Here is a 16,573-nt window from a genome sequence, read left to right as displayed (position 1 = left end):
ACTGTTCCAATAGGTGTCAGCCACGGGCCACCTGAGCTGTTCTGACAAAACTCAAATAGTGTGTCACTGCTTCTTCTTCCCCGTCTAAAGTAGAGCAGTGCTATTTCAGACTGAGAAAGCAGCCACCTATTACATAATAGTGAGGCAATATATCTGCTTTGGGAAATGGAGGACGGTTGAAATTTTAAAGGGTGGTAAACTTAGGGTACTGCCAAATAGCTCAGGAACTTCCTCGGAAGAGTCCATCTCTTGCATGGGCCGGGGGTTGACATATTGTGCAAAGCCTCCATTTTAATGATCAGCCAGACCTCTGAGCATATTAACATTTAATCCATGAACAACACACTTCCTGGAAAGCTTTTCCCTTTGGGATTATACCTTGTAATTCCCAGATGACATCTTCCCTATTCTTTATGAGAAGGGAAGTGGCATTTCGAATGGGCATACTTGTATCATTTCTTGTAGGATCTGACTCCCAGCTCTTCTGACACCTCACATAGGTCTCTGCGCAAGAATTTAAATGGGTTAGGTGGCTCTGGGGAGAAGTCTTTTTAGAGAATCACTAATATTTTTTTCCTCAGTATCTTTTTTTGGCTTTGAGAGAGAAATAGCCATCACAAAGAAATCATACTGAGATATGTGAATGCCAGTAATGTCCTCTTATTATCAATTAACTCTATGCATCTTGGCCTGGCAGTCAAACTTCTATATTCTTGGGGTGCCTGGGTGGCTCAGTGGGTTAAGCCTCTGCCTTTGGCTGAGGTCATGGTCTCAGGGTCCTGGGATCAAGCCAGGCTGCTCAGAGGGGAGCTTCCCCCTCTCCCTCTGCCTGCCTCTCTGCCTACTTGTGCTCTCTCTTTCTGTCAAATAAATTAATAAAATCTTAAAAAAAAAAAAGAAACCCCCCCAAAACTTCTATATTCTTGTTCACACTTACCATTTGATTCAGTTTCTTAGTTCCTACCCCTCTGTCTCTGGGCCATTGTTCCTGATTTTCTTTATGATTAACAGCTTCTTTCCTAGGCCCAATTCAATTACAATATGACTTGGAAGGGGCATTCGGTAAAATTTAAGTATGTCTTACCCTCTGTTAATTAATTGCATATCTTCCATTCAATCTCAAGACTCATTTTTCCAATGAGATTTCCTTACTTAGGACTTGTTTCTCTAAGTATTGCTATCTGTAATTCTCTCCTTTCTGCTTCGTACCGGACCTGATCTGTTTCTTCTGCTTTTCTTCTGTCTTACTTTATTTAGGCTGTAAGTCCTGAACTAATGTGTGTTCTCCCCTCCAGTCTCTTTTTACATTTATATTGAAGTCTATTTACTCATTGACTATATCTGTAACTTGATATTTTCTTGAGAATAAGTAGATCTCATAGCCCTTGAGCCCATAAGAGGCAAAAAAGAAGGTACACGAAATATACTAACTAATCAACTGAGTAAGAAGAATAACAGAAAAGAGAGAAAAAGGGTAAGAGAAAAGAGACCCATGGGGCGCCTGGGTGCAGTGGGTTAAGCCTCTGCCTTCAGCTCAGGTCATGATTTCAGGGTCCTGGGGTGGAGTCCCATGTTGGGCTCTCTGCTCAGCGGGGAGCCTGCCTCCCCCACTCTCTCTGCTTGCCTCTCTGCCTACTTGTGATCTCTCTCTGTCAAATAAATAAAATCTTTAAAAAAAAGATTAAAAAAAAAAAGACCCTAGAAGCTCAGAAGGGACCTCAGAAATAAAAATGACCATATCAGCAACAATGTTCTTTGAATCTCAGTATTAATTCTGTCACTTCAAACTTCTGTGTAAGAGAAAAAGAAAATGGTGTTATGTGATTATTAGACACAGCCTAAGTGCACATTAAGACATGTTCAGATTCACTAATATCTTGAATTTCCAAATCAGTTGGATTTTTTCACTATTGTATGTTTCCAATATACATAGCATTCCACAGATTAATTTTATCTTGTATTGGTGGGCTGGCTTTCAGGGCACCACTTGCAATACTTTGATATGAAATGGGATTTATGATCTTGTTTTTCTGGGTTGAGAACATTAATATTTTTATTTAATTTAGCTCCTGTCACTAAGGAGCTCAGAAAATGAAACACTTTTTAAATTTTAAGTTTATTGCACCTATATTCATCTCATTTCATGAGAATGTTACAGGTCAGCAAATTACATTTCAGTTGTACTTTCCTTGTGTCATTATGTTATTTTTAATAATCAATCATATTTAAAAATGGTTGTATAACTTTTTTTTTTATTTGAGGAGGTAAAGAAATATTTCAAATGTGTGGGATAAAAACTTAATTAGTTAAGCTGACATTTATTAAGTCCCTGGCCTGATCAAACATAGGAGTTGTCAGTTTTACAGAAGGAGAAATGGAAATTGGATCTATTTGAAACTGCCCAGAGAATGGGATTATTAATATTCGTTTCTCTTTGTTTGCTTTTCAACATTTTTTTTTGCTAAAAAAAAAAAAAATGCTGGAAAAGGCAAATGTTCTGATGAGAGGTTTGGAGAGGGCTGATAATTGTGTGGTTGATGCAGTAATGGAACTTTGTTCCTGTGTGGCATTTTCTTTAAGTTTAGAGCTTTACAGACTCCTACTGGGATAATACAGTCCTTCAAGTGTTATTGATTGCAGTATGTTTGAAGAGCATATCATAGTTACAGATTCTGTTTCTTAAATATTATATGAAGTAAAACTGGGTCCTGGGGTATGCATTTCTACAAATTGGTGAATTTGTTAAGCCCATTTTCGAGGCTACATTTATCATCTCTCACTAGTTTCATTTTTCACGCTTGAATATTACATAAAGAAATACATGTATCATATTCAATAGTGAGGATCCATGGGGGTTGATTATATGCGGTCACTCCCAAAACTTAAATAAGAATATCATTTTACATTTAAGCTAGAAAAATTAAAAAAAAATGAATAAAATTATATGTCTACCTTTGACTGGAAAGTGGGGTCAGATTATTTCAAACTCAAAATATAAAAGAGCAAGATCTAGAAACTAATAGTTCCAGAAATTCTTCATTGCATAACAAACCACCCCAGAACTTAGTAGCTTAAAACAGTAACACTTGTTCTGCTCAGGAGTAATGGTGCTCTGGTGGAGACTGCTTACTTCTGAACTAGTTGGCATTGGCTAGGGTAGCTCCAAAGCTAGAAGGTGGGATTAAGTATCTGTTACCTGGGCTAGGAGACTGAGACATTTGGGGGTGAGGAAACTGGGACTTCTGGGGTTTCTCTTTATATGATCTCTTTGCAAGGTCTCTCCAGCACAGTAGATGTAGAATAGCAGGATTTTATGTGAAGGCTCAGGGCTTCTGAGGCACATATCCTAAGGGAGAAAGAACCAGGCAGAAATGATATTGCTTTTTATAATCTAGGCACTTTTGCTTCATTTCTTTATTAAAAAACAACTCACTGAAACCACCCCATATTCAGTGGAAGAGAGATCAGACTCCTTTTTGATGAGAGGAATTCAGAGGATTTGAGACATATTTAAAACCACACCAGTATCTGAATATTCTATTATGAATATTAATATAACCAAAGCATAAGCATATCTATATTTAAAATTTTTATTTTTAATTGAAGTATAGGCATACAATATTAGTTTCAGATGTATAACATCATGATTTGACAGTTACAGACATCAGGAAATGCTTGCCATGATAAGTGTGTCTACCATCTGTTGCTATACAAAGTTACTGTAATATTATTGACTATTTCCTGTGCTGTACTTATCATCGCCATGACTTACTTATTTTACAAATAGAAATTTGTACCTTTTAATCCCCTTCACCTATTTTGCCTATCCCTCTCTCCCCCACCCCTCTGAGAGTCACCAGTTCTCAGTATTTATAAGTCAGTTTTCTGTTTTTGTTTGTTCATTCATTTCTTAGAGTCCATATGTAAGTGAAATTATATGGCATGTCTTTGTCTGACTTATGTCACTTAGCATAGTACCTTCTAGGTCCATCCATGTTGTTGGAAATGGCAAGATGACAATTTTTTCTATGGCTGAGTAATATCCCATAATAGTATAGATGTGTGTGTGTGTGTGTGTGTGTGTGTGTGTGTACACACAACATCTTTTTTTATCCATTCATCTATCTTAAGTTGCATAACTTGCCCTTGTATCTTGGCTTTTGTATATAATGCTGCAATAAACTTAAGTGTGCCCGCATCTTTCCAATTTGGTGTTTTTGTTTTCTTTGCTTAAATACCCAGAAGTGGAATCACTGGATTGTTTATTTTTTGAGGAACCTCCATACTGTTTTCCATAGAGACTGCATTAAATTACATTCCCAGCAACAATGAATGAAGATTCCTTTTTCACCACATCTTTGCCAGCACTTGTTATTTTTCTGTCTTTTTGCTACTAACCATTTTGATTGGTATGAGGTGATATCTCATTTTGGTTTTAGCAAGGTATATTATTCCAGTGTTTTCCTGGGCTCTGTAAAACAATTTTCCTCAAAGTTAAGATACTTATTCACAGTATTCATAATGTTGTTCTAAATTCCCGTAGTACTTATATTTTTTGCTGTTTAACGTGTTCTAGTCCACAGATTCATTTTTCCCACCACGTAAATGCAGTTATTTTAAAGAGAATTTGTGTTCGTTGTGACCTTTGAGAAGCAGACATTAGAACAGGATTCGTTGTACCAAGAGATTTATGGGGAAACTCCTAGAAGGTGCAGGGACATGGAGAATAAATACTGAGAGGTCCCTTAAACTGTGATATAGGTTTGACACCCATGAAAGAAGAAGGGGAAAGAAGGCAAACTGGATAGGAAGTCTCACAGTAGGACATAGTTCGAAGACAGGTTTTCCAGGCCAGTGTGTGGAGTAGCAGTTTCTTTGAAAGTATGAGTATATCATATAATCCAGTGATTTCACTGCTAGCCATTTATCCTAGAGAAATAAAGACGTATGTTCATACAACAACTATACACAAGTGTTTATGGCTAGACTGGGAACAACAAGCTAGATGTTCTTCAGCAGGTAAATTATTCAACCATCTGTGATACATCCATACCATGGAAAAATACTCAGCAATTAAACTAACAATCGAGACACACAGCAACTTTGGTGATTCTCCAAAGAATCTGTGAAATCTCAGAGAATCTCCAGTGAAAAAAAGTTAGTCTCAAAAATTTAAATGCTGTATGGTTCCATTTATATAAGCATTCTTGAAATGAAAATATTATAGAAATCGGGAGGATATTTGTGGTTGCCAGGGTCTAAGGAGGGGTTGGGAGTAAGACAATAAGTGGCTATGGATATAAAAGGGAACATGAGGGACTCTTGTGGTAGTGGAAATGTTCCATATCTTGACTATCAGTGTCAGTATCCTGGTTGTGAGGTACTCTGGTTTTACTAGATGGCCCCATTAGAGATATCAGTTAATAGGTGTATGTGATCTTTCTGTTTCTTACAACTGCATGTGAATCTATATATCAGGATAAAACATTTAATTAAATAATAAATTTCAAGTAGTAAAACGTGCTTTTCAAAACAACATACTTGGAAACAATCTATTACAGTTGTTTGCCACTAATGAAGGAATGTTATGTTGGTTAATTTAAGATGAGAATGGAGTTTTTAGTTTTGAGTTTACTAAAAAGAAATGTCCCAACCCATATGTTACTTTTGTTTCAAAAGTTTCTTAAATCTCCAAAAATGTGGGTTTTTTTTTTTGATGTGCCAAATTATCTGGTATTTACATATAAGTAGTAGAGAAGATACTTCTCCATTTGTTGCCTCTACCCTCCAATGTGCAAGAATACTTATGAATAACTTTTATCATATTTTAAGTTTCTCTGGCACTCAGAATACATCCAGTAAGTTTTCAGATGATTTTGTACTGTTCATTTATAATAAAGAGAATCCATCCAACTCACTCTGAGTAAAACAGTCCGGTTTTGATACAACATAGTCAATTTGACTTGCAAATGTGGTACAGTAGAAACTCAGTATAAAAGAAAAAAAAATGTTTGCCTAATGAGTAAATAAAATTTCAATTTGTCCTCATTTGGCACACCCAATCGTAATTACACTATCGTGGACTTAAGAGTTTATTCAGAAAGTCTTGAAGTTTTCTGGCTCCTTGAATGCTCAAGTGAAGGTGTTTGAAAGAGAAACCAATGAGTTCAGGTTTAACACTGGCTGATCAATCCGTCTCTGTTTACCTCTACATGAGGTTGAAAAAAAAAAATGGTTGAACAATTTCTGGCCCGCCTTTAAAATAATAGAGACAAATGATATCTTGGTTATTAGTTTCTCTTAACTTGTCATTTATATTTCAGTTGGTAAAAACTTTTCACTCTGGTAACAGTAATTTTTTCTTCTTTATTATAATTCAGTGGCATGCATTACTACAGCACATCCTCTTATTAAACCATTCTGGCTTTTGTACCATTTTTGGTGATAAAAACAACAAAAACAACCCCCGTAATTCTGTGGTGAAATTAGAAGATGCTTTAAATGATAGTGTATTAGAGATGTACTAGAAAGTTAAAGAGAATAAGCATGCAGAAGCAAAGTGAGAATATGTGAGATTGATTGATAATAATTCATTTGCTCCTCATGTATTCCCTATTTTGAAATACTACCTCTATTTCACTGAGTGTCTGCTACACGTCAAACATTGTGTTGGAAATTGGGGGTCAAAATGATGTGCTGGTACAGTTTCTGTTTTCCCTGGATAAGTTAGAGGGAAGCCAGGTTTATGAAAATCACTGAAATGTAAAATTATATATTCTGTAATATAGAAATTCATGGACTTATGTCATTTATTAAGAGGTAATATTTGAGCTAATATTTAAAGGATATGTTGGAGTTAATTGGTAGCTGGAAGGAAGTTATCTCAAAGAGTGAAAATAACACATACAAAGAACCTGATGTCAAGAGGATATATATTCAGGAAACCAAAAAGGAATTTAATGACTGTGTAGGTAGAAGGAGGAGGGGTAATTGAAGTAATCTGAGCAAAGATGTTCTGGTGCTGGATTTAGTATGTAATATTTTTGCGTGGATATCATTCTTAAGAATTTTATCTCAACTGAAACTTAGCTGTCCAACCCTCTAATCTATAAAACTGCTTGTAAATTATAGTATCCTAGATTCAGTCGGATAAGTGGCATTACAAGCTAGCAGCATAATTAAGAACATAGGTCATAAAAGTGTCTTCTTTATTTTTGTTGAAAATAGGGGTCATTTTATTTTTTATTTTTTAATTAAAAATACTCTAAAATTAATCTATACAAATGACATAAGTTCAAATAAAGCAAAGGAGTCTATAATGAAAACAAAGACTCTTTCACATTCCAGATAACCTGGGTCTTCTCTTCAAAAACACTGATGACGTTTTCTTGTTGCTCTTCAAGCAATTGGCTATACATCTAAAATACAACGGATAAATGGAAAGATTTTTCTTTATTCTCTTTCTTTTTAAAATTTTTTTAATTTTTATTTAATCTTTTTTGTGTGTGTGTTCCAAAATTCATTGTTTATGCACCATGCCCAGTGCTCCATGCAATAGGTGCCCTCCTTAATACCCACCACCAGGCTCACCCAACCCCCCGACCCCCCCTCCCCTCTGAAACCCTCAGTTTGTTTCTCAGAGTCCAAAATTGAGGCATGCTACATGCTCTAGTCCATAGTTTCATTTTATTTTAAGCATATATGTTGCTGATAGTTTTGTATCAGCAGATATATATTTATATGATATTTCTATTTTATGCTGTACTGTAAAAATATATAACACTACCCTATTGATAGTCGTAGATTTTCCCTTTTTTATTTTACTGTTTCCTCTATTTTTCATGTTGTAAAACAAAGCTATAAATAACCTTATTGCACACATTTCTTTGCATTCTTTTAATAATGATAGGCACCTATATAGTACCTAGTCCATCACAGGCACTTCTCTGAAGTATTAAATATATGATTAAATAACGCAGTCCTATGAAGAGGGTACTCTAGGTTATTTCCATTTTGTATATGGGGGAAATGAAGAGACAATTTCAATAATTTTTTAAAGTTCACACAGGGTAAATGGCAGAGCTTAAATAGAAGGTAGCCTGAATGCAAAAGCATTTTCCTAATACCTACATTAGATTACCTCTTGCATATTTGAACATGATATGGAATAAAACTGTGGGTTAGAATCCTCAAGTCAAAAATAGGTGAACCTTTCAATTTGCTGTATAACTTGCTTTTTCCCTCCAAGGAGGTTTCATCAATTTGTAATTCTATCAATAATATATTTCCTTTATCTCTGTGTATGCTATCAAGTATTTTGGTAACTGTCTGTGTAGTAAAAAGACAATGTTTGGTTATTTTTATTTTTCTAATTATGTTGCATGTGAGTTCACAAGTTTATAATTCACTTGTCTGTCTTTGGTATGAATTGCTTTTTATGTTTTCCACTGCCTTGTATACCTCTGTTCTTTAATGATTAAAAGATAAATGAACTTCTCATTTGAAGCACCATCTCTATCAATGAATACATACCTCTGTGCATTTTAATCCATGTTTTAACTCTTTATTTTGGCCTCCTGGAAGTCCCTGCCTATTTTTCCACCACTCTCAGGTATTTTAATTAATTTAATTAATATGATTTGATGATAATTATAGCAGGCTAGTCTACCATTTCTAATTGTTTAGATTTTTTTTTCTCATATGCTTGTTTTCTTCCTTTTTTCTAAGATTTTATTTATTTATTTATTTGACAAAGAGAGACACAGAGAGAGAGGGAATACAAGCAGGGGGAGTGAGAGAGGGAGAAGCAGGCTTCCCGCTGAGCAGGGAGTCCAGTGCAGGGTTGGATCCCAGAACTCAGGGATCCTGACCTGAGCCAAAGGCAGGTGTGTAACATCTGAGCCACCCAGGCGCCCCTCATATGCTTGTTTTTCTATAGTGGCTTGACTTTCAGCACTTGTCATCATCAGGGAAAGTTGTAGCTGTTTTGTTCTTCACTAAGGAAACATGATGATGTCAAAGGTAGATCTCTTTTCCTAGAGTAAAACTAAAGCTCTAGAGTGTGGTTTGGGGAGTGGAGAGAAAGCCCCTATCTTCTTGGCCATGTTTTCCTGGAGGAGAGCACCTATGCAAGAGGTTTCATAACATAGAATTAATGGTCAAATCTCCATTGCCACGGACTCTTGCCTACTGAGATTTGGTAGATTTTCCAAAAAATGTTTTCTCCATTTGTTGTATGGCCTTAGAACAATTTCCAGAGCTTTTATTTTTTTAAAGATTATTTATTTATTTATTTGAGTGAGAGAGTGAGAGAGTGAGCGAGCTGGGATAGCAGCAGAGGGAGAAGGAGAAGCAGATCCCTGCTGAGCAGGGAGCCTGATGCAGGGCTCCATTCCAGGACTCTGGGATCATGACCTGAGCCAAAGGCAGACGCCTAACTGACGGAGCCACCCAGGTGTCCCCAATTTCCAGAGGTTTTAAATGATTGTATTTTTAAGTTGTTTTTTTGTCTTGTCTTTTCTGAGAAAATGTTCTTCCATTCTGTGTGTAGATTTCTGGTTTAATTTTCTCACCAAACTTTGTGCCTCTTCACACTCATAAACTCCCATGCTTTATCTCAACATCATTACTTGATACGTGATTTCTTCTTTATTTTATTTCTGGCTTAATGGTTTGATTCTTTTGAATTCTACTTAATAGTTTGGTAAGTAGGATTATATCATATTTTGATTACATACCTATTTGATTTAGGTTCCTTCAGCAAAGAGCAAAGATATGCCTTAATTACCTCAGGTGTTAGGATATGGTTGCTTTGGATCAGAATTTTCATTATTGCCAATAGAAGTTTTATACATGAAATCGTTATTAAATATAGTGTTACCAAGAAAGGAAGATATCCATATTTCTTTCCATTCTATCGATTGATACACAAGACTTGAAAAGCACAGATACTACAATCATATAAGACTATTCTAGGCCCAAGCTCTGTGGATAGAGTTTTACTTTTCATTTCAAGAGGGAAATTCTTAGCTACCTCTCAGAAATTATGCTTGCATCAAATAAACTTTGTACTTGTCTAGTGATAGCAATTTGAATAATGGATGTCCTCTCTGTTCAGATTTCAAATTGGTTTCTCATACAGTCCTTAGATTTACAGCTGTTTGTTCATTTATGTTTTTTGAAACCAAGAGCATTTTAATCTCATTTTCACACTGATATTTTCCAACACAGAGAGCAATTATTCCACTTATGCAAGAAGTTGAGCTTCCAAATCTGCCAAGCTGCATCCCTATCCCACATCTCAAAGAGAAAACAAAAGAAAACAAAACCAACAAAAAGGCTCCCTAAGGTAATGTTCTCTTATGACAAAAATCTGTCCTCTAGTCATAAGGTTAATTAATATAACATCCTTACTGTGAAGTGTCCATGTAAAATCAAACTATGGCATAACTAGTGTCTGAGAACACAAGTGTCTATAAGTGGTGAACCATTTTTGAGGTTCAGCTAGTTTATAGAGACTTACTTTAATTTCACTGGTGGTGGCAAAGCTACAATAGAGCAAAATCTTGTGGAAGCAATGGAGTTTGGGTTCATGTGAACCCATCAACCAGAGTCAGGAGCTATATTAATGTGTGTATATGAACACAAGGTGACTCTAATGCAGTAGTTTCCAACTTATTATAATATTGTGATAGCATATGAACTAGTCTAGGAAACTGTTAATACTTTTGCCAATATTTAAGGCAAAAATAAAAAAGATGGAAGAGTAACTTAACATTACGAATTTTATTGAAAACTATCTTTATTCTTGAAATAATGCAAAAAACTTCTATTTCAGGCACTGTTTATGGTACAAAGCAGTTTTTACTCTAAGGCTGTAATAATTCTTATAGCAACATGTGATAAAGAGGCATGACATTTTTTGTTCTATCAAAAAGGAGCTCAATTCCTAGAAAACCTCACTGATGTTCATTCTGTCTCCTTACTTGATATCCATTCAGCATTTCTGACTGTAGTTTGAAAGGTTGACTTTAATCCTTGAATGTCTTTGTAATATTATGATACATAAGAAATATATATTTGACTAAAATATAATTCTCATTTACATTTGGTCTTCATCTATGGTTCCTGGCTGATAGTTTCTAAAACCTTTGGAATTTCTGAGGGAAATTCCAATGGAGGTGTCTTCTGTTATGTTAATGAGGCGACTTTTTGGCCCCCACCTAATGGGGTTTGGGAGAGCAGGCTGGTAGCCAGGAGAGGGAAGCATGTAGTTGAGGTTCAGTTCCACCTCCCCTGAGTGGGGTTTGTGGTGGAACCAGTCACAATGGCCAATGATTTCATTAGTTGTGCTTATGTAATGCAGTCTCCATAAAAAACCAAAATAGTAGGGTTTGAAGAGCTTCCGAGTTGGTGAACACTTAGAGGTACTGGGAGAATGGTGTACCTGGAGAGGGCATGGAAGTTTTGCACCCTTTCTCCATACCTGTTCTGTTCATCTCTTCCATCTGACTGTTCTTGAGTTAGATCCTTTTATAATAAATTGATAATCTAGAAAGTAAAATGTTTCTCTGAGTTCTGTGAATCATTCTAGCAAATTAATTGATGTGAGGGCAGGGTCTTGGGAACCTTTTATTTATAGCTGGTGGGTCAGAAGTACAGGTGACAACTTGCACTTGAGACTGATGTCTGAAGTCCAAAAAGGAAGTTATGGGGACCTTTAAGTCTGTATCCAGTTGGTCAGAGTACAGGTAACAATTAGGGTTTGCAGCTGGTGTCTGAAGTAGGGAAAGTGGAGGCAGTCTTGAAGAACTGATATATCTCCAGGTAAAGAGTGTCAAACTGAGTTGAATTTGTATAACACCCAGCTGGTCTGGAGCATTGCCTGTTGTTGGTGTGGGGGAACCCCCTTTCCATATATACACACTTTGAAATTGGGTCCACGAACCTAGTCTAGTCTTCCGCTCATTACTGTTTATCACTTTACCTCTCAGTGTTTAACTTGATATTCGGAGTCACATTTATATTTCTGTAAATGTTCAGAAAGGACAGAAATCATTGTTTTATAACAAGCTTTATTTGAGCCAAGAGAAAAAAAAATCAACGATGAGTCTTTATATTCTTCCACTAATGGTTTGCATGTCTAAGTAACATTTTGATGAGTTAATAACTTCCAGGGGAGACTGTCGAACACATTATTAGATAGGTTGGAAACAGAAGAGCCTGCATGTACAAAATGTGTTAATGTAATTCTTGTTAATGATTATCTGTGGTTTATACAATATTGTGATTTTTTTTCTTTCCAATTAGATGATATTCACTTAATTGATATTCTGAAGAACTGTACGCCACTAACTTTATTTGGGTCTGTTACCTTAATATTTCGTGAGGAGACTCACCTAAATTAAACATCTTGAATCTCCCTTTTAATGGAGTGCTTCTCAGATGAGCTCCATTTATTCATTATATATTACTTGGTAACAAATGATCCAAACTTAGTTGCTTAAAATAATTATCTTCTCAGTTTTCGTGGGTGGGTTGGGTGTTTGGAAGCATTTTAGCAGAGCAGTTGTGGCTTGATACATCTCAGAGGTTTTCCCTTGAGACTAGCTGAGTTTGCTGTTACAGGGGACCAGATAATACTTCCATCTCAGGTGAATCAGCAAAAAGCAAATGGGTCGAAAATAGAATGAAGCATAGCATTTGGTCTACTGAGGGAATAACCTATTGTCTTTCCTTGCTGTACCCATTAGAACCACCACCACTGTCAACACACAACCAGGAGTAGGTGATCTAACTGCAGTTAGCTATAGTAACGTTTCTTTCGAAAAGTCAACGGACGAATTGGATATAGAAGATATGGTCCATATATACAATGGACTATTCCGCCTCCATCAGAAAGGATGAATACCCAACTTTTGCATCAACATGGATGGGCTTGGAGATTATGCTGAGTGAAATAAGTCAAGTAGAGAAAGTCAATTATCATATGGTTTCACTTACTAGGGGAGCATAAGGAATCAGATGGAGGACATTAGTAGAAGGAAAGGAAAAGTGAATTGGGGGAAGTCAGAGGGGGAGATGAACCATGAGAGACTGTGGATTCTGAGAAACAGGGTTTTGGAGGAGATGGGGGTGGGGGGATGGGTGAGCCTGGTGGTGGGTAGTAAGGAGGGCACATATTGCGTGGAGCACTGGGTGTGGTGCATAAACAATGAATCTTGGAACACTGAAAAAACTTAAAAAAAAAAGTTAATAGTCCTGTCTATAGCTAATGATTATGATATGACCCTACTACACCAAAATGGTAGACTTCTGGGCATTTAAATAGACGATGGTCATTAGACAACAGGACTGAGAATAATGAAGCAACTGATAGGTATTTCACTTCTTTGTATTGGGTCTCGGGGCAGGACAACCCAAGATATGCCATGGTAGCATAGTGATTATTTTGAATTAAATTGCTTAAGAAACAACCACTGCAAAAGGATCACTGACCCTACTTTGTCTCCAGAAAATGGGAAGTAAATCTCCCATGTGAAAGGTACCGTCTCTGTACTGTTTCCCAGTCCCAGAGGCATCCTTATCACCCCAGGGAACTCAAGCCTGAGAAAGCTCAGTAAATACACTCTTGCTTCAGTTCTTCCTAATTAATACCCAGACTTAAGTTTCCTTGTCTTGTTAGTTCCTCATGGATTTATTGTTTCTTTGTCTAAAAAGTATAAAAGCTGCCTGCTGTAGTCACTTCTTAGATCCCATGTCTGTGAGAAGACCGCTATACATACATACAATTTAATTTTTTTTCTTCTGTTAATCTGTCTTGTGTCAATTTAATTATCAGACCAGCCAAAAGAACTTGAGAGAGATTGGGAGAATATTTCCTCCTCCCAGATACTCACACAATTTATTTACTGACCAAGGAAGTCTGAATTGCTTAGGGTTAAGAATAATAATTTTCAGGAGTGTTTTTGACCTTTTGTGGAAATATATTTTTCCTACAGAAATATATTTTGTGGAAATAGATATTTCCTTTCTCTGAGAACGGGCCACTTTACTGGTTTAGGAGTTCAGACATTTCTTTACATCAGCATGAAGGCTTTTCTTAAATGCAAATATTGCACTCTTAAGGTTAATAAAGACACAGCATCACAGGAAATATTTCAGAACAGTTGCATTCATATTCAGAACAATTGGTTTTATTTATAACGTTGGGGTTTCAGCTGTACTTTGGACTGATTTTTATTCTTTAAGTCCTGTACTATAACCTTTTATGAAAGTATGTGTTGCAATTAATGTAATTCTTAGGCAAATACATGAAATTAAAGGAAGAAGGGAGCTTTTAGCTGAAGCATATATTGTTCTACACTTTGTGAAAAACTTTTGTGGAGGACTTTCAAATAGACTCAAACATGGGGATTTATAATAATTTCATTCTTATTGTAATGTTAAAATTTTAAATGATATTTTTATTGTATCTAGGACAATTGTGGCTGATGGTGAATGTGGAGGATACATTTGTTTGTTTTTCAGATCGTGTTTTTATCTTGACCTCATATAAAGGGAAACTAATTCCATAGTTATCAAACTTCACTCACTATTCAACTTTCGTACCAGGTTTCTATGATGGCTCATACTAAGATCCATCCTTAGTAATTTCCATTAATTTTCATTTACTAGCTTAATAAATGATTTGCCTATAGAATAGTTCATCCATTTATGAATCACATGGTCTGTGTTAAGTTTTAAAGCTATAATAATACACAAAAAAACAAAAAACCCTACATTATGAAAATACTTTACGAAAATGTTGAAAGTTCAGAGCTGGGCAGACTTGAGGTTTGTTTTATGCTAGTGGCTCGGTGCTGTCACTGATGTTTGGATGTCTTGTTTTTTTGTTTTCGTTTTTCCATGCCTTCCACTTGCCTTCCTGGAATTAATGGTATCCTAAACGTCCCATGATCACAAGGTATCTGCTTCCTCTTCAGGGACTGAATGTTTCCTATCCAAGTTCAAAAAGATAGTGCCTTTCCTCCGAAACATGAAACAGAAGTGCTGATTTGCAGTGATTGAATTAAATTATTTGGCTCTCTCCCCCAAGCCTGTCACTCTTGTCTCTGGTATGATGTGCACAAAGTTGACAATTGGCTTCAAACTGGTCTGCTCACCATGTCTCAACTGTGGCCAAGACATTAAAACTACTCTTCTCATTTTATGCCTATCAGAGCATATTTCTGGATTTGAGGGGAGAGCGACTACACCCCCCCCCATAAAAATACCACTTCCTGACTAATATGCAATAGAAGCAGAGGGGATGACTCATGAATTTAAAAAAGAGATTGCTCGGTCTAATTTCTAATATTAACTTTTCATTCCTGAATAAATTAAATTTGCTCAGAGTACATGTTCCTCATTAGTTATTCCTGGACTTGATTTTATAATAGTTTGCTTTGGATTTTTACATTTATGTTCATAAGCGAGATTAGCCTGCAATTACCTTTCATTCATGAATATCTGGTCAAATATCATGTTCTTTGGAAGACTTTTGTAATACTTGGATTATATCTCCCTTGAGTGTTAGATTCTACTGGTAGGGAGCCTTCGTGGAATTTTCTTCAAGAGAAGATGTTTTCATTGCTTATTGATTTGGGGTAGTAAAGGATTATTCATCTTTTTCATTCTATCTCGAATCAATTTTAGTACATTATAGTTTTCTAAGAATTTATCTGCTTTATTTACATTTTCAAAAGTTGTTCATACAGTCCCCATTATTTAAATGTCTGTCATTTGCTCTGATGCCCATTTTCATTCCTGACATTACCTGTTCATACCATATCTCTTTTCATGTCTTTTTACAGAACTAAGATGATTATCTTTATTTTACATTTGTTATTTAATTGATTTCAGGTCTGTTCTTTATTATTTTCTTTCTTGTACTTCTTCACTAGTTTTTCTATCATTTTGCAACAAAATATCATGAATTTAGTTTAAAACAACACAGACTTGTTATCTTATAGCTCTAGAGATCAGAAGTCCAACAGAGCCAAAGCAGAGTGTCCACAGGGCTGCAATACTTTTTGGAGACTCTGGAGGAAAACCTTCTATTTTTCCAGCTTCTGGAGATTGCTTACCTTTCTTGGTGTGTCTCATACTGCCTCCACCTTCAAAGTCAGCAGTGTTAGGTCAAATGAGTATGGAGGATACCGCATTACTCTGACCTCAGGTTCTGCCTCCCTCTTCTACTTTTTAGGACCCTTGTGAATACATTTGTTCTACTCAGACAACACTTAACATAATTTTACTATTTTAAAGTTGGCTGTTAGCACCTTAATTCACCTGTAATCTTAATTCCCTGTTACTGCTATACAGCCTAATTTCATAGGTTTTGTGGATTAAGATGTAGAGACCTCTGGGAAGCTGTGATTCTGCTTTTCACCTACTTTTTTAGTTTGTTTGTTTGTTTGTTTGTTTGTTTTTACTATCTTTTTGAGATAAAAATTTACTTCGTTAACTTTAGGCTTTCCATATAATCTAATTTGTGTCTTTAAAGTATTTGGCTATTAAGGTAAGGCTGGTC

The sequence above is a fragment of the Enhydra lutris genome, unplaced genomic scaffold (assembly GCF_002288905.1).
Source record: "Enhydra lutris kenyoni isolate GAN:26980312 unplaced genomic scaffold, ASM228890v2 scaffoldscaffold26, whole genome shotgun sequence".
NCBI classification, from domain to species: Eukaryota; Metazoa; Chordata; class Mammalia; order Carnivora; family Mustelidae; genus Enhydra; species Enhydra lutris.
This window is presented reverse-complemented; position numbering follows the sequence as displayed.